This window comes from Lygodium microphyllum, chromosome 28 (assembly GCF_053477565.2).
Source record: "Lygodium microphyllum isolate KBCC chromosome 28, Lygodium_microphyllum_v1.1.10, whole genome shotgun sequence".
NCBI lineage: Eukaryota > Viridiplantae > Streptophyta > Polypodiopsida > Schizaeales > Lygodiaceae > Lygodium > Lygodium microphyllum.
Window position 1 is genome coordinate 83,588,894 of NC_141162.1, and position 23,542 is coordinate 83,612,435.

Sequence of the window (23,542 nt, forward strand, 5' to 3'; positions counted from 1 at the left end):
AAACAAAGGGATGTGGGTGTATTAATGATGGAGGAGACCCATCCCGTGTGTGCACAAGGAAATGAGAATGTACATGTCTCCAATTGTCGTAACATCCCTCAATCATCACCTCTCAATTGGTGAAAGGGAAATCAAACATGCTTAGTCCCCCCCTCTGTCTTACGCTTTGTTAATGAATACAGGAGGGCAACCTGATCCTCACACCCATTAATGTAAGCCTCACAGTCACTTGTGCGAAGGTTGTATGCCTTGTGCACAATTGATGGTGCAATAGTGCATCCCACCCTGTGCCAGCATACGCTGCGAGAAGTCATATCAAAGTATTTAGGCTTTCAAAAAAATATTTTGATTTGATGGCTCCATGATGACTTTAAAAATAATCAATTTAAAGCATGTGCTTCTACAAATGACCATAATATTTTCAAAATTTTACTAAAATATAGCCCTTTAGAGATGACTCTTATTAGTGTGTAAAGGTTCATATGTAAACCAAGGTATCTTATATTGGAAAATTAGTTACATGTCCACTTCTCTCTCTCTCTCTCTCTCTCTCTCTCTCTCTCTCTCTCTCTCTCTCTCTCTCTCTCTCTCTCTCTCTCTCTCTCTCTCTCTCTCTCTCTCTCTCTCTCTCTCTCTCTCTCTCTCTCTCTCTCTCTCTCTCTCTCTCTCTCTCTCTCTCATGAATATGAAAACAGCATCTTAAGGTTGATGCAATGGCTACAAGTTCATGTTCCATGCATGGTACCAAGAGATATATTTTGAAAGCCCCTAGTTCTAAAATCAAGATTGGTTTCCCTTTTTCTAATATCTTTATTTCAAAATAGCTTCCCCCTTTCTACTCACCATGGATTGCAATGCCAACTCTCATTGAAAAAATTGTGTTTCTTTTTCTAATTATAGAGAGACTAAAATAATCAACTGGGTGCAAGAAATGTTCAAGACTTTTCATGATCAAGATTGATTTATGAATAGAATACATGAAAATGAACTTCCTTATTCAATAATCTCCAAGGTATTTATGAGTTCATGTGCCTTATAAACTTGATGTCCAATTTGTGGCAAAAAAACCATCACAAATCTATTAGTTATCACCAAAATGATGGATACTAATGTCTTATAATATGGCATGAAAAGAGAGTGAGGTTTTCTCTTGTAAAGCCATCATAAGAATGTGAGCCATCAGTTGCAACTGATGAATGTCATGTCACCAAATTACTATGTTGATCTTTATGTTGGAAAATCAAACCTATCATGTGCCATTATAAAATATATATTCCATGAGAAGTGTGGAAGAGATACAACTTTAATAATAACTAGGCTCGTATTGAGCCCAAGGATTAAAGTAGAGGAATAGCATTTTTCTAGTGCTTACGAGAAGGAACCATGTACTAAAATATCATGTACCAAATGTGGAACATAGTTTATTTGTTTTTAATATATGTTCTTGGGTCTCCTTGAGGTGCTTATTACAACTCTATTAAGATAGATGATTATACAAACCTTCTCTAGATGCACAATATCTAATTAACACCTTGATCCAAGTTTGTGGCTGTGATCATTCTCTCTTACATAAATCTATTTTACTAATAATTTTGATAAGAACCTTTAGTTTGTTACATATTCCACTCAAGCCTAAGATGGGAAAGCATGGTTGACATAGCAATGCGCCTGACCCTCTCCAATGGATGCATGACATGGAAGAATTAGTCACACCCAAATTTTAATCCAAGTATGCAAATAATGTGCATTAACACAAAGCATCTCCAAATAATTTGCAATTAAATGTGTGCGAGCTTCATTTTTCCACTTTTGAGTGATCTATTGAACACCCTTTAGTTACATCTTATGAGGCAATAAAATGACCTATTCCTTGCATCCATCCAAGAGAGGGATTTTACTCATAAATATGGAATTCTATCACATGGCTTCAATAAAAGAGGATTTTAAAATACCTATTTTAAACAATTTTCACCTATGGAAGGGTGTCATTTAATGGGGATATTCATAGGTTGAATACATAAGGATACACTTTATCCATGACAAATTTACAAGCAAGGGTTTTAAAATTAGGACTTCAAGGCATGTGGTAGTGAGGGTTTGTATATAATGAACCTCCAAGAGGAAGCCTACCATAAGAAACTTACACTCTTTTAGTCAAAATGATATTAAAGATTGTTTTTTATAGTTGTGATATTGTAGATTTTAGCTATCCAAATCATTTTTTAAAAAATACACATGTTGATAAACTTAGATGACACACTTACATATTTGGAGAGCTACAATAGGATAAGTTTGCAATCTAAATGATATCTATACTAAGGTATATTTTTATACTATTGGGAAAGAAAATAGATTCTCTATATTTTTGCATTATACTATTTGTACATATCTTTTAGGTGTATAGCATACCTATTCTATTCATTTCACTTCATAATGGTCAAGTCATATAGGTTCAACAACCTCCATAGCTAACAAATGCATCTTATTGACCACTTTCTAAATCAAGAGAGATACTTAATATTTTGTACGATATTTATTAGGATCTAAATTACCATTAGGTTGTCTACTGACTTTTTTTATGAATAATGAAAATATTGTCATTTTTTTTCAAGTAAATCATATCAATAGCCTTAGAAGAATGATCTTATTTAAGCACTATTGATATATAATGTGCAATATTAATTTTTTCCATATATTTGTTACCAACATGAGTTCAATATTTATTTTGTTATATTTTGTGAGAGTCAAGCTCACTCTCATCTAAGTTATAATATTTGATAGACATCGATTTGAACATCTTCAGCAAATGTAAGGGTTGCCAATGTATAGCTCTATTCACTTTTTGCCAAATCAACATAAGATGCTATATGGTTAATTGAAAGAGAGGCAATCATGGACCATAGAAGTAGACATGGCACCCAACTTTTTATGGAAACCCTGACCCTTACTATAGATATAAACCCTAACACCAACCCTAATTTGGGTGAAACTCTTAACACTAGACCTAATGTATAAAAGATGAAAAATAAATGCAAAACCTCATTCTTTTGTGAGCAATATATGAGCTTCCACTCTTCTTGTTTGTTGTCTTTCACCTTGTGTAGTCATTGTTTAAGACTAAAGGGAGAGAGAGTATGAGAGTGTGAGGTTCATGAAGGAAATTTTGGATTCTATCACAAAGTAGAACTACTAAAATCTAAGGCTGTGTGCATGATGCATGGCAAAGATCTTCTACTATTGATTCCATTACCCTTGTGAGAACCACTAGACTCACTTGTCCTCTCTTTGTGTTGATTGTCTTGTCCTTGTATAAAAAAGAGAAATAATAAAATAATAAAATGACTATAATTCCTAATATAATAAGTGATATAACAAATTATAATTACTAAATGAGATATGTTATATATTAGTATGGAGAAAAAAATAGTAATGCTTAACATAGTAAATGATACAAGAAATTATAAATACCTCTTGCTATAATGATGCCCCTATGATGTGACAATATTATTACTCATTGACTATTGTCCTCTCTTTAGAGATGGTTTGAGTACGTCTCACTTATAGTATTTATGATGATAATATGTTATCTCTAACTCAGTTGAAATTTTACTCACAAGATCCATTTGTAAAATAATGACATGTACATGTATTATAATATACTAATGATATTAGAAGCACACAAGTTTAGTGAACCAAAGTGATTATATGTAAAAGCTTGCCCTCCCATGATGCTCATCATCCTAATGTAAAGTGTGAAGGACCATGTTATTCCCATCTTGATGCGCCACATCTCTTTGTGTTGTTGACTACAAATCACTTTATCTCTTTGTTTCCTTTGATTCCCCCCATGCACAATAATAGGTTGATCTAGTGGAGTTAAGCCCTTGTTCCATCTTTTCCTTATGGTAATGTACATTCCACATCAACAATAACCTCTTTTTTCCTTGTGATGTTTGGTACCCTAATTCTTGTCCATCTATTTGTAAACCCTGTCTCCTTAGAATTAGGGAATCTTTTGCACACAACCCTATTCTTTCTATACACAAGCCTAATTTTAACTTCTAAGGGGATAATCAATAATTCTATATATGGCATGTACAATAGAACACAAGCAATTAATTAAAGTACATCCTTTCGATGTATGTTATGTCTAATATCCATGTCATACTACATGGACTTGGATATCCATGTCATACTACATGCCACATTTTTGAGAGGGCTATATTGACACTGAAGAGTTGTCCTCTCTCCCTACTACTCTAGATAATCCTCAACCTCCTTCACTCTCCTTATCACTAGGAGGTCCTCAACGAGTAGATGGATAATGTTAAATGATGGGATAGGTATATGAGCTAAATGAGTAGTGATTAAAGGTGATATGTAGTAGAATGATGGGATAGGTATAAAAGATAGATGCGCTATGGTTAAAGGAGTATATGTAGTAGAAAAATCTATCATAGGAGTCTATTTGGTGTTCTATGCAACATTTCTCAAGACATGGATGAGAGAGGCCCGACAAGTGTTTGTGGCTGCGATAATGAGCTATGGAAAGAGGATATCCCAATAGCTCGTTAGAGCAAGGCACTCTCAACTTAGTCAAAGGGCCTATAATAGTTAGTGAACTAGATGGTTTGAGGATTGACATATAGTCAAACACCTCCTCCAACAATGGGGAAGAGACACTAAAAGGAAGCTTGCATATGCGGCATCATCTCTTTATTATTTGAATTTTGAGACATGATATTAACAACATCTACAAAGTATAGCACCTAACAAATAGTGATAAGATGAATATATATCCTAGTAGCTAAGCTTATACACTTGAGTATTTATATGGTTGCATAGTCTCCTTTGTCCCTAAATTGTCTTACATTCTAAATCCAAACTCCTTGACGAAGTACACACAAGATGCTCTTCTCTTCTTCCCCTTCTTGGGTGAGAGATAAATTGGAGGAGAGGTTGGATTGCTTCTCTTCTTCTTCATGCTGTCACAAATTGCATGATAGGAGACTTGTGTGGGCTATTGTACTGAACACACACAATACACATAAGAGAAAGCTCACTCAAGAAAACAAGAAGAGAGATGGAGGCCAAAACATTTTCTTGCTAGTTTGTTTTCCTTCTTCCTAACACAATGTACTACACACAAAGCATAGATAAGATATAATACAAATAAAAGTGACCTACTAAATCAAATAGTGTATAACTAACTATACTAATTGCCTAGCGCTATGACTATGTCAGCTATAGGTAGGTGTAACTAACCAAATATAATAAGTGATAAGTTAATGGCCATGTAAGGATCATAATGACCACTAATGTGCTAAATATAAACATGCATACCTATCTAACTAGGTGATCCATCATCAATGTCTGCACGCGTTGAGCTTGCCATCTCAACACTCCCCCTTAAGCTTAATTGCATCACTGTTACTCCAAGTAAGCTTAAAATTTTTTGAAGCTTCTTAACAAAACATATATCGTGACTCTCTATGATTATGGGTTTGGTCCACTCTTGAGCCATCTAAGTATACATATATATGATTCACAAAACTCCATTCATCCTAACAAATCTCCCCCTACGAAACCCCTTATCACAATCTATGGCTTTGCCTAAATCACATCTCCTAGTCATCATATCAACCAATAAATGAAAAACCATGTTACAAATGCACAAGAAATTATGTAATATACAACTTAAAAGTACAACTTTAACTAGTATTTGCTTTTTTTCCATGTGTTAGAAAAGGGAAGAAAGGCAAATAAAGCATACCTTGTTGTTTGCTTAAAGAAGAAGATGTTGCAAAACTAAATACAATTTTTATCAAAACATTAAAAATGATAGAATATAGATAAAAGAGTATAATTTTCTATAATTGGTGTAAACATCCTATACCTAAAATACCTCTTCTATTTAGCTTTGTAATTTGTCTTTTACATAGGGATTTTAACTACACATTTATGTTTGCAACTACTTTGAAGGAAAATTGTGTTTATAAGTATGTTTATGAGATTGTTTAAACAATCATTTAAGATGTTATTTGATTATAAGACTAAACTATAGGCAAAAACTTGTTTATCCCAAAATTTATAGTTATGTTTAAATGTTCATTTATTATGTCAATTAAATCACAAAATAAGCACACATCCCTAGACAACCCAAATAAACACATCATACTATATTTTTCTCTCTAATAAAAGACAATAATATGCATAACAAGAGAAGTGACACAACAAGAGACATCTATCTATGAATTAAGTAACAAAGCTCAATGTGTGCTTGGAAAAGAGAAGAAGAACAAAATAAAACATACCTTGTATATAGTTTGGAGAAGAGGAGAAGAATAAGAAGAAGAGAGGCTCTTCATGCTTGAAATTTGGAAAAAGTAAGGATTTTCCTCCTTTGATGTCTAATTTTAGCATTTGATGGCATAGTCAAATACAAAGTGAGCTATGAATATATGAATGTAGGTATCATAAAATCAAGTATACTAATAAATATGCAATAGAGAGTTGTAGAAAGTAGAGGAGGGTCTTATCTCTTTAGACATTGAAAATTTGATTATGCAAGTAAGATGTTAACATCTTCTAGGAGTAGAGCAAGTCCCCAATATTACCGGTCTCCTCCACATCCATGATATGAAGGGTGAAACCTTACGTACATTATTACTTGGTGTGGTTGGAGCAAACAATTAAATATATATGTGATCATTGTTGAGGGTACATACATTGACAACATGGAATCACAATGAATCATATTAGCATGTACCAAGAGCGGGATCCCCAAAAATCACCAGTAAGCATGAAATCCATAAAGGACATATTTACAATTAATCATGATCAATTCTTCATTATAGAAAAGACATGGAGGTGCAATGCACTTTTATCGATGCATTAATGGATCTATTAAAATCATGTTTATATATTCATGATTTCTAGGACTTGCACATCTTAGTTAAATGTGCATACAACTAGTTACGTGGTTTGCATGATTAAATTCGTGTAGAGAAGAGTCTATATATGTGTGGGTAAAGATATGCCCATATTTATGTGTAATTACATGCGTCTAGGCATGCTTAAATTTACAATATAGGAAATGAGAAAAAGAGCATTCCAATTTCTTGAATTTTTATTATTATTGTATTGCTTAAATTGAGAAAAAAAATTATCAAACAAAATTCAAACATTTAAATCCATAAATAAAAATGTACATTAAACTTGCAAGCACTATTGCATTGTGAAGTCTCAGGTAAAATTCATATTTGTCAATGGAATTGCTTAACATGTGTATATCACCCTTAAAAATTAGACATGAGAGACATAAGATATGTAAAGTCATGGAATTATAAAATAAATAAAAAATATAATATTTATCAATATGGGTTTTCAATCTCATCCACAATGAGATCAACCCTTTCTAATCTATCTAGTCCACGATGATCTATCTACTTCAAGGTCCATCTCAATAACTAAATCTACAAAAAATGTAATCCCATTACTAGTATTATCAATATGCTCATCGTCATTATTATCAATAATGATTGCATGATCATCTTCATGTATGATAGCATTATCATGATCTGTGTTTCTTAAACCATGATCATCATCCACCTCTCTTGGTTCATGATCATCATCATCTCTAGTATGATGAGCGTCATCCATAGGCTTAATAGATATAAAAGAATGATATATCCCTCGCCACCATATGTTATTCTCCATCATTGGCTAAAGGAAAATGTATTGAAGTAAATTTAGAAACATATTATGATTAGGAATCTAAAAAGTAAACAATATCAAGAATAGTCCTCATTGTGTATATTCATATGAACTTTTTGCATTTAAATAACATTCACCTACTCAGAATGTTGTGGTAACACCAATGGTCCATGTTTCCCTTGTCATAGGTTTGTAGAGTCGATGGTTATAAATATATGGACATGATGTGTAATTGTTGCATTAGATCCTATTTCCACCCCACCCATCAACTCATCATGCCACTATTGAGCAAACAAACTATGTTCTTTTTTTAATGTAACTCTCCATCTATTAGCTTACTACACCCTCTTCCTTGAGGTATAATGTTCAATGTCATCCTTTGGTCTTTTTCATTACTTCATAATTGTGGGAGGGAGGAATCCACTTGGGTAAGAAAATTATAGATGTACACAAGTGGTTCCTATACCAACCAACCTTGAGCCATGCTACCTTTAGGCATTTCATTTTTCCTCATAAAATCCTTCAAGTTATTCATATGGCTCGAGAAAAAACATACATCGAGCATGAACTATGCCAAATATAGCTGTCTTGTCCACCAAATATACTATGAGATATAGTTGGCTTGTGAGCATGGTTGTGGGAAAGTCTCCTCCACCAAGAATACTGCCTCAATCGCCATCACTCAAACATTTTGAAGTGTTGTGGAATCAATTTCCTTTGAACTAATGTATTTGTGAAGAAAGAAACATAAACAATTTATTATCACAAGTGAAACATGGTCTTCACTTTGTGTATGTAAAATTTTTTTGTTGGTATATAGTCATAGTACTTCACAAGCTTCCCCATCTTATATATAGTGGTAACACCTCAATAACACTAATGGTCCATGTTTCCCTTGTCATGGGTTTGTAGAGTCGATGGTTATAAATCTATGGACATGATGCTTAATTGTTGCATGAGATCCTATTTCCACCCCACCCATCAACTCATCATGCCACTATTGAGCAAACAAAATGTGTTCATTTTTTAATGTAACTCTCCATCTATTAGCTTACTACACCCTCTTCCTTGAGGTATAACAAATGTCATCCTTTAGTCTTCTTCATTACTTCATAATTGTGGGAGGGAGGAACCCACTTGGGTAAGAAAATTATAGATGTACACAAGTAGTTCCTACCCTTTAGCCATGTTACCTTTAGGCCTTTCATTTTTCCTCATAATATCCTTCAAGTTACTCATATGGCTCAAGAGAAAACATACATCAAGCATGAACTATGCCAAATATAGCTATCTTGTCCACCAAATATACTATGAGATATAGTTGGCTTGTGAGCATGGTTGTGGGAAAGTCTCCTCCACCAAGCATACTGCCTCAATTTCCATCACTCAAGCATTTTGAGGTGTTGTGGAATGAATTTCCTTTGAACTAATGTATTTGAAAGAAATAAACATAAAGAATTTATTAGCACAAGTGAAACATGGTCTTCACTTTGTGTATGTCAAACTTTTTTGTTGCTATATAGTTGCAGTACTTCCCAAGCTCCCCCATTTTATATATAGTCTCTCATACTTTCTCTGAAGCACAATGTGAGACGATGGTATGAAGTATAAACTACTAACATCATATGCATGTGACCGCTCTATTACAAGGAAGAACATCGCTAACTTATGTGTGTACTTGCAAACTTTCACTTACATGTAGCATCATTTGTATTTGTAATTGCAAACTTTCACTTACTTGTAGCATCTTGTGCCAATTGTGATACTTTAAGCCAGATTAATTCTCCACACCTCTTCTTTTGATCCTTGTGATGGCCCCCTTTAAACAATGCATGCAACCTCTGGGTATAGAAACTATGCTATGGCTTGTTTCACAACCTTTTTCTCCTTTGCCTATATCCACGGTGCATGTGGTAAAATGGTCTTTCAAGCACCCCTTTGCCTACTCACTTGCCTACCAATACTACATAGATCTTATCTTACATGCTCAAAATGTTGCACTCTAATCGAGTAATCCCGTATGCTAGACTTGACATTCTTGAATATATGTATAGGATCTAGAGGATGATTGATCTTCACATGGGTCCAATAAGATAGTCAAAGGAATATAGAATATTTGATCCAAGAAATACACAATGCACATTTCACATGCCTTACATTAAAGTTGAGGGTTGTAAAATCAATAGTTTTAGGTCTTACCGACTCATGCCATATGGAGGTGTACATTTCATGCGATTCCATAAGTCACTTTAATTTTTGATGGACCATGATTTTGGTGGAATCCCATTCAAAGGTGCATACTAAAAATGATCAATAAGGAGAAATCTATGGTGATTTTTATTATGACCTTCTTTATAGTTGGTTGTGAAGAAACCAATGATGGACTACAAATGGGACATGCATGGTAGCCCAAGGTAGAGAGACTTGAATCACATGCTCATAAACAGTAACCCTAAACCCAAAAAATCACACGCATACACAAAAATTTGTTCGTGAGTTTTATACTTAAACATTCACCATATTCAAGAAAATCATGTATCACCCACATCAAGATGGCTCTCAATGTGAAGTCTTGTAATGATGGAGGTCGACATATGTCATGTATCTCAATATCTGTCCAAAGTATTTGTAGTTCTTCAATAAGGTGCTCTAGATACACATTCATATTCTTAACTTTATTCTTTCCTAGAATCAAATGACACAACATAACATGCCCTTTCTTTATTGCCATTGAGGGTGGACTCCTATAGTTATGCTCTTGATCCCAAATCTATTTACACCATCCATTCCCAACCCAAGTCTCAATTTTCTAGAATCTTACTTGAAGAGTGCCTACATGTCATCTATATGTTTCCATGTTGGTATATTAGCGAAATTCTCTACTTACAATCAATGGATCCATGAAATGAATGCCATGTCATGAGCTATGCAATAGATTTATACTTGAACATGTGTTGTATGTGGGGAATGATAGAAAAATGGCATAAACCTTGCAATGGCACATCAGATTCTACACATTTCACATATACTCTATACTAAATTGGACACTCTTGAGCATCTTGGTGCAACCCACTAAAAAAGAATACAATTGTTGATGCACGCATGGATGTGAGTGTAGTCTATCCCTCCAAGAGAAGTCACATATCTCCTTGCTAGATCCTATGAGGTTAGAAATTTATTTTGTGATGGAGAAATATTCGATAAAGGCCTACACATGTGATGTAATGTTGAGTGTTAAAATTATCTATTTTTTGGCTAATTTTTGTTGTTTTTGAGAGATGAATGGTTGATTTTATGAGATGATTGATTGGTTTGGAAGTGGTTTGAGAGTGTTTTGGATAGGTTGGAATGGTTTTATTAAGCTTATGATGTTTATTAGTAGAGATGTGAAGTTCTGTTGATGTTCTAATATGTTCTGTTTGGTCCTGATAGCTTCTGTTGAGCTTCTCTTTTGTTCTGTTTTCTCTCTGTATGGAAGTATGGAGTATTGATTGATATGTTTTGAGATTGTTTGAAAGCTTATTGAGTGATTTTTTATGGTTTGGAATGGTTTTGGTATGAGTTATGTGGTTCTGATGGTTTCTGTTGACCTTCTGGAACTCTCTGTTGAGCTTCTGTGAGCCTCTGTAGACCTTCTGTATGCCTCTGTATGTGTTTTGTTGGATGAGAGTGTAGCTTGGGAAAGTTTTCTAGCCTTGGAAAGATGTGAACACACATGCAAAAGAGCTAAAAGAAGTAGCTGCTGAAGACTCAAGTAAAGACTGGAGTGAAGTGACAGTGGTGAGCAATGAAGAGTCACTGTAGTGGCTCTAGTGCCTCTTCGCATCTGACATACCTCTTGGGAGGTGTCAAAAGGGCCCCTCGAAATTAGATCAACCCATCTATTACGCAAGTCGAAAAGTCACTAATAGGGAACGAAACTATACAGTGACAGAGCTGGAGTGCTTGGCAATGGCATTTGCCCTAGAGAAGTTTCATCACTACCTATTGTCTACCCACTTTAAATTTTATGTGGATCATGAGGCCATGTCCTTCTTGATGAACAAAGTAGACGTGAAAGGACAAATGATGAGATGGCTCCTTCTATTCTAGGAGTTCGACTTTGAGGTGATTACCAAACCTGGTCATTCCCATGTTCTGGCTGATCATCTGCCACGTATCCCACAAACTGCAAACGAGGAGCAGGATGATCCAGACCTCCTTGATGCTTCCCTATTCCTGGTAGAAGCTGTAACTCCCTGGTATGCAGACATTGACAATCTGCTGGCAACCCAACAGTACCCTCGTGGCATTTCTAGTCGGGAAAGGAAGAAGCTTATGTTAGAATCAACACCCTACACCCTGTTAGGTGGTGCACTGTACAAGAAAGGCAAAGATGAAGTGCTCAGAAGATGTGTTGCAGGAGATGAGATTGGGATTGTTCTAAAGCCTTGCCATGACGAGCTATGTGGAGGCTACTTTGCAGGAGAAGCTACAGCCAGGAAGGCTTTGCTAGCAGGTTACTGGTGGCCGACCCTCCACAAGGATGCTTATGATTACTGTAAGTGATGTGATGCCTGTCAGAGAATGGGGAAACCTACCAAGACTAGTGCCATGCCACTGCAACCTATCCTTCCCTTGAAGCCTTTCGAGAAGTGAGGCATCGACTTCGTAGGCTCGATCGATCCTCCCACCAGAAGGAAACAGAACAGATACATCTTGGTATGTACGGATTATGTCACAAAGTGGTATGAAGCTAAAGCCCTAAAGCGAGACGATGGTAACAGCGTGGCCCTATTCATGTATGAGAATATCATCACCCGTTTTGGCAGTCCCCTAGAGCTGGTAAGTGACAAAGGCACTCATTTCATTAATAAAGTCATGGAAGAGTTGACAGAGCTGTATAAGATCCGCAATCGCAAGTCCACTCCTTATTACCCCAGAGCCAATGGCCAAGTCGAAGTCACCAATTGCATCCTCTGCTCGATCTTGACAAGGACAATTGCCGCACATCGTCGTGATTGGGATGATCAACTTACAAAGGCCCTCTAGGCGTACAGAACCTCCCATAAAGCAGCAATAGGACAGACACCCTTCCAACTGGTGTATGGTATAGAAGTTGTTTTCCCTGTTGAACTGGAATTGCCCTCTTTGTGAGTGGCTATCAAAGAGCGTTTGGGGGACGCTGATTCACTGCAACGCCATCTCCTACACCTGGAATGTTTGGACGAAACTCACAGAATGGCTGTACAGTGCATGGAAGCCATGCAAGCTCGACGTAAGGCTTACCATGACAGCTTCATCAAGTACAAGGAGTTCAAAGAAGGTGATTTGGTCCTAACCTATGATTCACGATTTGGCAAGTTTCCTGGCAAGCTCCAACAGCGGTGGATGGGCCCATATAAGGTACTTGCTATCAACCCTAATGGCTCTGTCCAAGTGCAAACCGTTGATGCCTCTGATGATCCCTTCCTGATCAATGGATATTGCCTCAATAAGTACTTCCCTCCTTGGGGATCTTGACAATCACGGTCACCTGATCCTTTTCCCCGTTGACGTGGCACTGTCACTCTTATGATGCTACTTCTGATAGTCGTTCTTCAGCCACTCCTGATGAGGTGGACACAACCCTATGTCCCCTCAACCCCACCTTCCAGCCCTGATCTCTTATCCTCTATTTTCCACCAGCGACAGTGGCGAGGATGGTTCTAACACATGGTATTTCTACCATTCTCCTTGTTATTTGAAAAAAAAAAGATATATCAGTCATGGGAGAAAAGGACTTCGGTCCCTGTCATGCCGACCTATTCTTCGAGAAAAGGTGGAGACACCCTCGGGAATAGGGAAAACAAAAACAAAAAAGAGAAAACAAAAAAAAAAACAAAACAAGAAAAAAAAACTATTATCGGAGAAAAGGAAGAAATTCCCTGTCATAGCAGGCCTCGCTCCAAGAAAAGGTGGCAAACACCCTTGGGTGGGAAGCTGGCTGTGGAAAAGGTGGTAACACCCCGCAGTTCAGGATAACTGACTCACCAGTAGAAAATTATCCAGAAGAAATTTGATGCCACCTCCCTTGGTGCACTGTCTCTGCAACTTCATCAGTCTATTTGTCCCTTTCCGCAAACGATCTTTTCTACAACCAATTGAAGTACCAAATTTGTTGGCTGCCTCCCTGGGTATGCCTCATCTTCAACACCCTGATGACAACAATAGACACAATGATCTTCATCGACAACCCCTTGAGTGATGTGAGCTTTCATCCTAACCGGATGGGGAAGTGAGTATGGTTGCCCTCTGTAACTATCAACAGAGTGTGAGACAGAGGGTGGGGCGAGAGACCAATCTTTTCCCTTCAAATCAAATGAGAGGTGAGAAGTGTGAATGAAGTACGCACGGGATGGGCCTCTCAATGCACAAAGCACAATTTGTTCTTGTGCACTACACCATAAGGCTCCCTGGCCTTCCTTCTCGTACCGTATGCCGGCACAGGGCGGGATGCACAGTTGCACCATCAAATGTACACAAGGCATACAACCTTTGCACAAGTGACCATGAGGATTACATTAACGAGTTTTAGGACATGGTTGCCCTCTGTATCTTTCAACAGAGCGTGAGACAGAGGGTGGGCTGAGTGTGACTGGAGTTTCTTCAATCAATTATCGAGAGGTGAGATTGAGGGACGTTACGACCTTTAGCACAATGTATGTTCTCTTTTTCTTCTGCACCCACGGGGTGGGTCTCTACCATCAATACAGGACACGTCACCCTGTTCTGTACACTGCACTGTAAGGCTCCCTTGCCTTCCTCCTTGCACCTATGCCAGACGGGTTGAATGCACTAACGCACCATCAACTGTGTACCCTGGCATACTCCCTCTGCACCATCCCCTTTGTCGCTTCCTAAACTGGGGTGTGAGACATGGGTTTTCATCCTGCTTTCCTTGAGTGATATTAGTCATGGGGCGAGTGACAGTTCTTTCATTCCATATGAGTGATTGTGTGTTGAGTGCAACATTTCTCATCATCGACGAATTTCCTGCGATTCCTTCAACTAGCTACCTCCCTGGGTGCTGCCGCGTGGTCCCTGCCACAAAGGACTTGTGCTGTGAAGATGCCTTGGTACCTCCTACAGCCGACAACGACAGTGGACTTGCCATCGACAGTCAACCTTGATTCTCGACAACATGGGCCAAGTTTTTCTAACCCTACACCTTGTTTTGACAATGACGGTCATGTTTTAAGTGTGGGGACGTTAGTGGTTGGTCTGTTGAGTGGCCCTAGGTCCCTGTTGCTCAGTTAACCCTGTCCGTTAAAGTCTTAAGTGTAGGGACGCGTCCCTGCGCATCTACATTGCATACCCCTCTGCATCTATGCCATGACTTGCTTTTACTCTGCTGGGGTCCCTTCCCCACCCACTCGTTCCTTTTTCACCCACCCTCGGGGCTGTTCCCTTGCAGTTTTCCTTCATTCCCTGATTTTGCTGTCCTGCCATGTGCACGTACCTTATGTTCACCGAAATCCACATCCAACCTTATAGTCCTGTTCATCCCTTTGAACTGACCATTTTTCCTTTTTACCAACCCCTGTTCCGACATTTGGTTCTCGAGTTATTAATTTTTGAAGCATTTTGCGTACATTGGTCAGTTTCCCATGTGAATGCATCTTGCTTGTTTCGGAACCGTGATCTGATGTCATAGCCCTGACCATCACTTTCTCCCTGACATTTTTCCTTTTTACTCCGTGTCATTTTGATGCACAGTTTGTCCAATATTAATTTTTGTGGTTTCTCGAGACTTTTTCGTGCATCTTTTTGACATTTTTCCATGTGAACCTGCCCTGTTTGCATCGGAATTCCACTTTGACTTGACAATCGTGTCCACCACGCCTTCCCCCACCTTTTTCCTTTTTTCTCCATCCTCTTTCACCTTCTGGATTTTTAATTATTAATTTTTAAATGTATTTTTGGGTGTATTTTTTGTGTTTTTCGCATGTGAATCCCTCCTACTTCCGCCGGCATTGCGTTCTAACATGACAACCCTGTGCCACCCCTTCCTGCGGGCATTTTTCCTTTTTACTGCATGTCATTCCGGCATGCGGTTCGTCCAATATTAATTTTCGATTCCATTTTCGGGTCTCTTTTTTTGGGTTTTTTCCATGTGAACGCGTCTTATCTCAGTCAGAACCACGTTTTGACGTGATAGGATTGTCGAGCACGTGCTTCTGCACATTTTTCCTTCTTCCTGTACCTCTTTCCGATGCACGGATCTTCCGATATTAATTTTTGTTTGCGTTTTTGGGGCCGTTTTTTGCATGTGAACGCCCTGTCTTTCCCATGGAACCCCCGTTGCATGTTTCCCTGTCTTCCCCCTGCCGTCTTGCACAATTTTTGTTTTTACGACATTTTGTTTCGATGCCCGGATTGTAAGATATTAATTTTTCCTTGTTTAAACGTATTTCGAGCGACTCGTCCCGTGCGTGAACGCGCCCGTTTTCGATTTTACGCGTCTCCGCACGCCCTCGTCGCGTCCGCATGTCCCGTACCGACATCTCGGCGCCATTCCGATCCCGTCACGGCAAATTTTTTTACCCTGCGCCGCGCATGCACGCGGGACGGGGGCACGCTTTTCTTTTATTTAATTTATTTATTATTTTACAAAACAAATAATTTTTATTTATTATTTTAAAAAATTTACTTATCTCCCTTCCTGCCCCCCACGGGCACCCTCCCCTCTTCCAACCACCCCCCCTTCCTCTCTCCCCGACCCCCAACCACTTATCCCACCATCTCCCCCACCTTCCTCTCCTCCTACCCCCTCCCATCCCCTCCTCCCCCTCTCATCTCCCTCCTTCCTCCTCCTCTTCTCCTCTCTCCCTCCTCGCCCCCGCCTGGCGCTCCTCTGGCCCGTGTGGCGCTCCTGTCGATGCCCTCCCCTGCCCATCTGGCGCTCCTGTGGACGCCCTCCCCAGCCCGCCTGGGCCTCCTTCACGCTCGCCTCCGCCCGTCGCCTCCCTGGCCCGCCGTCCGTCGCCTCGCCCTCCAGTGGACGCCCCCGCCGCTGTCGACGCCGCCTCGTCGCCTCCTTGTGAGCCTCGCCGCCCCCTGGGCCCGCCTTCTACCGCCCACCACTCCCACCCACCCTATAACCCTCCCCCCACGGGCGCCTCCCTTCCCACCCCCATAGGCCCCCAGTCCCACCCAATCCCACCCCACCCGCATAAGCCCCCATTCCTCCCCCCCATTCCCCACACACACCCCCACCCTCATAACCCCCATTCACACACACCAGTCATAAATCCCCCTTTCACACACACACCACCACCACCCTATACACCCCCCTTCACACACCACTAACCCCCCACCCTAACTACCCCTAATTCCCCCCATTACCCTAACCCTACACCCCCATACCCACCACAAGCACACCCCCATTTCCCCCATTCCCATAAACCTCCCTAAAACCCCGTTCCCACCCAACCCCCCTTAACTAGACCCCACCCCCCGCCCCCGTTGCCTTCACCCCACCCTCCCCCGACTGTCGTTCGCATGCGTGGATTCGTATGGGCGGGTTCGTGCGCGCTTCGCGGCCGTTCACGCACAGGGACGCGTGTTAGCTTGTCCGTGCGGTGATGTGCACCAGCCAGCTGTTTACAGGCAATTGACACGCAATCCATTCCCGGGTATATATTCCCGAATTTTTAATTTCCAAACCCGAAAAAATCCTAAAAACCTTTAAAAATTCAAAAACTTCAATTAAAATCCAAAAAAATTACAAAAAATTCCAATATTTCTACAGTCAATTGAAATATTTTTCCAAACTGAAAATCTCAGAAAAACTTTCAGAAAATTCGAAAAGTAAAAATTCTTTCAAAAATACACACAAAATGAGCAAAAAATCATTAAAATTGGTAAAAATACCAATTTAATTGCAAAAAAAATCTTGAAAATTTCATCAACTTCTTTGCTTATTTTTGGAATATTTTTTAAGTTGAAAATGATGTGCCAATTTATTCCATTATTATTTTATGGCAAAAATGCTTCATTAAATGCCTAAATTCATGAAAAATCCTCTTTAATTCCAAACACAAGCTGAAAAATCTGAAAAATTCCAGCTACCTTGGTCACACGTGGTGGATTGATGCTGAAAATTTTCAACATTTTTCTATGTGTTTCATTGTCAAAATTTTGCCACAAAGATCAACAAAAACACAAAAAAAAACATTACAACAAACAAAAACACATAAAAACCAAAATACACAATCAACAATACACACATTTTTTTTAAAAAAAACCAACAACAACATATAAGCCATCAGTCATCCAAACAAATTCATATATACTAATCTTGTTTTGTCGTGTGTCCAATTATTTTCAGTTCGTGGTTTTTCTTTTTGGATTGCTAACCTACATTTTGGGGATTGAGACGTGCGCATTCATTGCATACACATACACCCACTTCCAGGTATTTTTTCTTTTATTTTTTTTATTTTTTTCGCTACCCCAAAATTCACGCTTAATTTTTAACATGAATCCTAAACACAACCATGGCATGCGCGCTCGCGCCAAACACACCTTTTTCTAATTGAAATCAACCCGCCATTCACTTAGCACGCGCTATGTGTGCTTCAGAGGCACCTTAATATTTTTAATAACAATGAACCAGCCATCACAAAAGCACGCACTAGCAAAAACTTGCGCTCCACATCACCTTATTTTTTAATAAATGAATTTGCATTTAGATACCTTAGTCTGGTATCAAAGTCCAGGTTGTGTTAAAGCACCGTTTCAATCTAATAATGTGTAATTAAAATTTTAAGAAGGAACCGCCATTTTCTTATTAAGGTTTATCACTTAATAAAATGTCACCTATTGTTAATAATTTATTCCAATGAACCCTTCATTAAATTAATTTTCCCTCACTGCACTTATTTCCCCTTTTTAATGAACTTGCTTCGTGGGATAGGCGCGTACAAATATATTAGTTGACACTGATGGTTAAGTTATGGTCCAGTCTTGATGTCCATTTTTTTTTTTGTAGTCTGATTTGTCCATTTGATACGATTAAGGGTACGGTGTGTAGTTGTTTTTTTCTTTATTGCTTGATATGGGGATTTGGGTGCTTGCATGTTGCATCGCATGAAGCTTTCGGTCGCATATGTGTAGAGGTCATGTCGAATTTTTTCTAGGCTGTGGTTTGCTTGGGGATAGTTGGTCGAGTCACGTTTTACCACCTTGGTTGATATCTTATCCTTGGTTTTCGTCTGTTGTTTTGCAGGCATTCTCTTTGTTTGTCCGTGTTTGTGGTGTGCGTATGTATCCATCTGAATGGCGCCCTCTCGTACTCTTCCCCCGATCCAGTATGTTCCTTTGGCTTTACATGATTATTCTTTGTTACTGGATTCGGACGTTATCACTAAAGCGGACTTGTCCAAGTTCATGAGCCTTTCTTTCCCACTGGTTCCAAATGATCCTACCATTTGTGACGAGTTTTTAACCTCTTACAGTAAGAGGTCTGGTCCAATCTGTGGCACTACTGTTCTTCTGACACCGAAGAGTCTAGGCAAGGCTCTTGGTCTGCCATATCATGGGGAGTCTGTCCCTGTTGCCAAACAGTTGTTCGCCAATGACGATATTTTGAAGCTGTTGCAGAAGTAGACTCAAGATGTTCTTGATCCGAAGAAGGTCATTACCACGTCAGGAGTCGGTGCCTCCATGATTTCCAATTCCCTATGGAAACAGCTATGCCAATTCCTTCAGGACAGGTTCATGCCTGCAAAATCTCCATCTCATTATCTTTCCAAGGAGTTGTTTACAACTTCACGAATGATTTTAAAAGGCATAACTATTGATTGGAGTACCTACCTCCTCTCCAAGATGGATCACCACTTTATCCGAGCTACTCGAGGAAATGTGACTAATGTTACATTGGGGTCCTTCCTCTATGTCTTCTTGCTACATGCTGCCCCTGCAAAGGAAGTTCCTTTACCTCCAATTGATCCTCCAGAAGTTCCTCCTCCGCCTCATAATGAAGATGATGATGTGATAATTGAGGATGATGATTCTCCTCCTCCCCTTGTCATTCAGAGAAAACGCCTCAAGAGGGTGTCTGAGTCAGTGCCTATTCCTCCTCCAGTTCCAGTGACAGTTCTTGCCCAGTCTTGCAGCACCTTGCCTACATTCCTTCAGATGCCAAATCTTTTCAGAGCCCATAGAGACGGGATGCTAGAACTTACTATTCCTTTTGTTCACCGCCTGGTAACAGGAGATGCTATTCCATTCATGTGAAAGGATATCCAGAGTTCTATTGAACTTTCGATGACTGCCTGTATCCAACAATTATTTTCTTCATTTTATGATGAAGTTCAGCAGTCTAAGAGGGAACTGAATAAGACCAATATTGAGTTAGTCGCTGCTCAAGAGAAATTCTCTGACCTTTGTACGCAAATGGAGCAGCAAAGTAAGCTCATGGATACTCAGAAAGCTGAAATCTCTAAGTTGAAATCTGAGTTGGCAGAAGCTAGGTCTCAAGTGGTTGCTGTAACAGAGGAGAGGGATAAGTTACAGAAGGAGAGTCAAGAGATGAAGGAGGTGATAGCTGCCCAAGCAGAGAAGTTTAAATCCACCACAGCTATCTTAGACCAGAGCAATGCTCAAATCCAGCAACTCAAAGATCAGTTGGCTCAGTCTCAGTCTAATACACAGAGTCCTGTGCAACCAATTTCTATTTTATCCCCTGCAAACTTGGCAGCTCTTCAGAGACAGGCTACATTATGTCCCTTATTTCAGGCCAAGGTGGAAAGATTGCAATCTCGCATGGATTTATTATGGTCTTGTTTTGAGCAGTATCAAGAATATGTTCCACCAAATCATTCCTTTTTTTTCCATTATCAACAACAAAAGTTGGCCTTCTATATAAAACTTTCCACGATGGATTTACCTATTCCAGAGGATGGATGGAGTGGGGCTCAGTCATCTGATTTGCTGATAGAAGTAGTGAGGATGGTTTTTGAAGACTCTGTCACTCCAGATACGATGCTTCTGTCCTATATGTATTTGAGGGGTGATTTACTGATTCCAAATGATGAAGATCTGGCTTGGTATGTCAGAGATGTGGTATTGCAAGCTTCTTTGTATGTCCGACATTTGGAGTTGAGGATTGATGAGATGTTCCAGGGATATACTTCAAAGGTGGCTGAGTGTCCTGAGTTTTCATGGCACACTATGGTTGATGCTGTCATTTTGAATCACCGTCAGGTCAAAGCTTCAGCTCATGCCCAGAACATTAACCAACTGAGGGTGGATCTTTTAGCCTATCTCTTCAACCAACCCCCATTTGATACTTCTTTCTTTGAAGCCTATCATCGTAGATCAACTTTAGGTCCGTCCTTACCATGCCTAACTCATTATCAACAAATGGCCCATAGGTATGGTGCTTATATTTCCCTTTTTCAATCTAATCCAAAGGTCATTTTATCCCTTCTTTTCCAACCTCAAGGATCTCCTCAAGTTCCTATATTTACCCATTGTTCTTTTATTGAAGATCGAGTTTTTCTACCTCTTGATCCTTGTCCTTCCCCATCTCCTGACATTCTATCAACTTTTCATGCTTATCTTTTAACGCCTTTCTTAACCGAATCTCCTCAATTTTCAGAAAATCCATCTTTAATCCATTCTTCATTTTATGATTTTTCCTATCCATCGCTTCATCCTCTTTCATTAGTCCCTCTTCCGTCTCCTAACACTTCTATTCCTAATCCTCTTTAGTTGGTTAGTGGGTATCAAGGTTTTGATCAGAAGATTCTTCGAAGAAGAGGCTGGAGTTCAAATGATTCCCTTACTGGACCTCAAATCAATTGGCCATTGATCCCATGAGAATGGATAAGTGCTAGTCACGCTTATCAGAATTATCTGCATTTTGCTCAGCAATATTCTCAGTTTGCAGATCCTTCTGTGTGCTTAACTCCTCATTTTACTTGGTACCTGGCATATATACATAGGCATTCCCATAATGATCCAAAATCTATTCCAAAGTTGTGCATGAATGTCAATGTGAGCATTGATTCCCAGCAACTAGATATCTTGTACTTTCATGCCCTCTGTTTGCCTAGCAGATACCTCATCTTGTTGGAAAGGATGTGCTGCCTTCAGTTTTTTCAGAATCCTCCCAAGACATTTGTAGATGAATCCTTGTCCATGGATCGTTTTCGAAATCACCAAGCCTTCAAAAGGGATCATCTCCATTGATACCTTTGCAATGTATTGTGGATGATTTTTAAGGATAAATCTATCTTTTTGGAGGAATCATTCAGATGGTTGTGTTTTGTGTAGTGTTTGTGTTGTGGGTTAATTTATGTGATAAGATCGTGGTGGTTGGCTATTCGATTTGCTTTCGTGTGAGCTACATTTTTGGAGAATTGCGGTGATGGTGTTGCTGGTTGGATAGTTGAAGATGCTGATGCAGAAGAAGAAACCTCTTATATCCTTTACAAGTTTGTTGTGATTTTCAGTTTGATAAGAAGTGTTAATGTATAAAGGGTTTTCCTTTCATTGTATTCTTTATATTAGATACAGGTTATAAGTTGGGGTCGTGGTTGGATGGACTGTTTTTGAAGATTTATTGAAGATCAAAGTTGAGCTCTTGACTGAACTTGAATTCCCTTTTTCTAAGGTCGCGAGGACGCTTCCTTATTAAGTGTGGGGATATGTTGAGTGTTGAAATGATCTATTTTTTGGCAATTTTTTTTTTGTTTTTTAGAGCTGAATGGTTGATTTTATGAGATGATTGATTGGTTTGCAAGTGGTTTGAGAGTGTTTTGGATAGATTGGAATGGTTTTATTAAGCTTATGATGTTTATTAGTAGAGATGTGAAGTTCTATTGATGTTTTGATATGTTCTGTTTGGTCTTGATAGCTTCTGTTGAGCTTCTATTTTGTTCTGTTTTCTCTCTGTATGGAAGGATGGAGTATTGATTGATAGGGTTTGAGATTGTTTGAAAGCTTATTGAGTGATTTTTTATGGTTTGGAATGGTTTTGGTATGAGTTATGTGGTTCTGATGCTTTCTGTTGACCTTCTGTAACTCTCTGTTGAGCTTCTATGAGCCTCTGTAGACCTTCTGTATGCCTCTGTATGTGTTCTATTGGATGAGAGTCTAGCTTGGGAAAGTTTTCTAGCCTTGGAAAGAGGTGAATACAAGTGCAAAAGATCTAAAAGAAGTCAAAGAAGTAGCTTCTGAAGACTCAAGTAAAGACTGGAGTGAAGTGACAGTAGTGAGCAATGAAGAGTCACTGTAGTGGCTCTGGTGCCTCTTTGCATCTGACATACCTCTTGGGAGGTGCATCCACGACCTAAGAAGGATTATTAAGGGTTATTATGAGAGTATTTTAGTGAGGATATGATGTACTATTGATGGAGAGAGAGAGAGAGAGAGAGAGTCAAAGATAGTAAATTCTATGAAAACTGTGTAACTGTAAATGAGAGATTGAGAGAGAGAACTATGAAGACATTGAAGATGAATAATATGTGATATATTTCCATTCAAATATGGTGTATTCCTTTGTGCTCTTTGTTCTATTGATGAATTTTGTGAAGATGTTGAAGAATATGGTTGATTCTATCAAATCTATGGGAGATATCTACTATGATGCTGCGTGAAGAATTGTTGTTTTCTTTGTTTTGATGATCAAAGGAATGAAATAAAAGCTTGTTGATATTACAAGATAGATTTTCTTGCAAGACAATTCCCTTTTCCTTGGTGTTCCTCTTGGGGCTCCATGTAAACATGTATACCAAATGTCTAATAAGGATCACATGTTTACACATTTTCATCCTAAACATTTTACTATTGAATG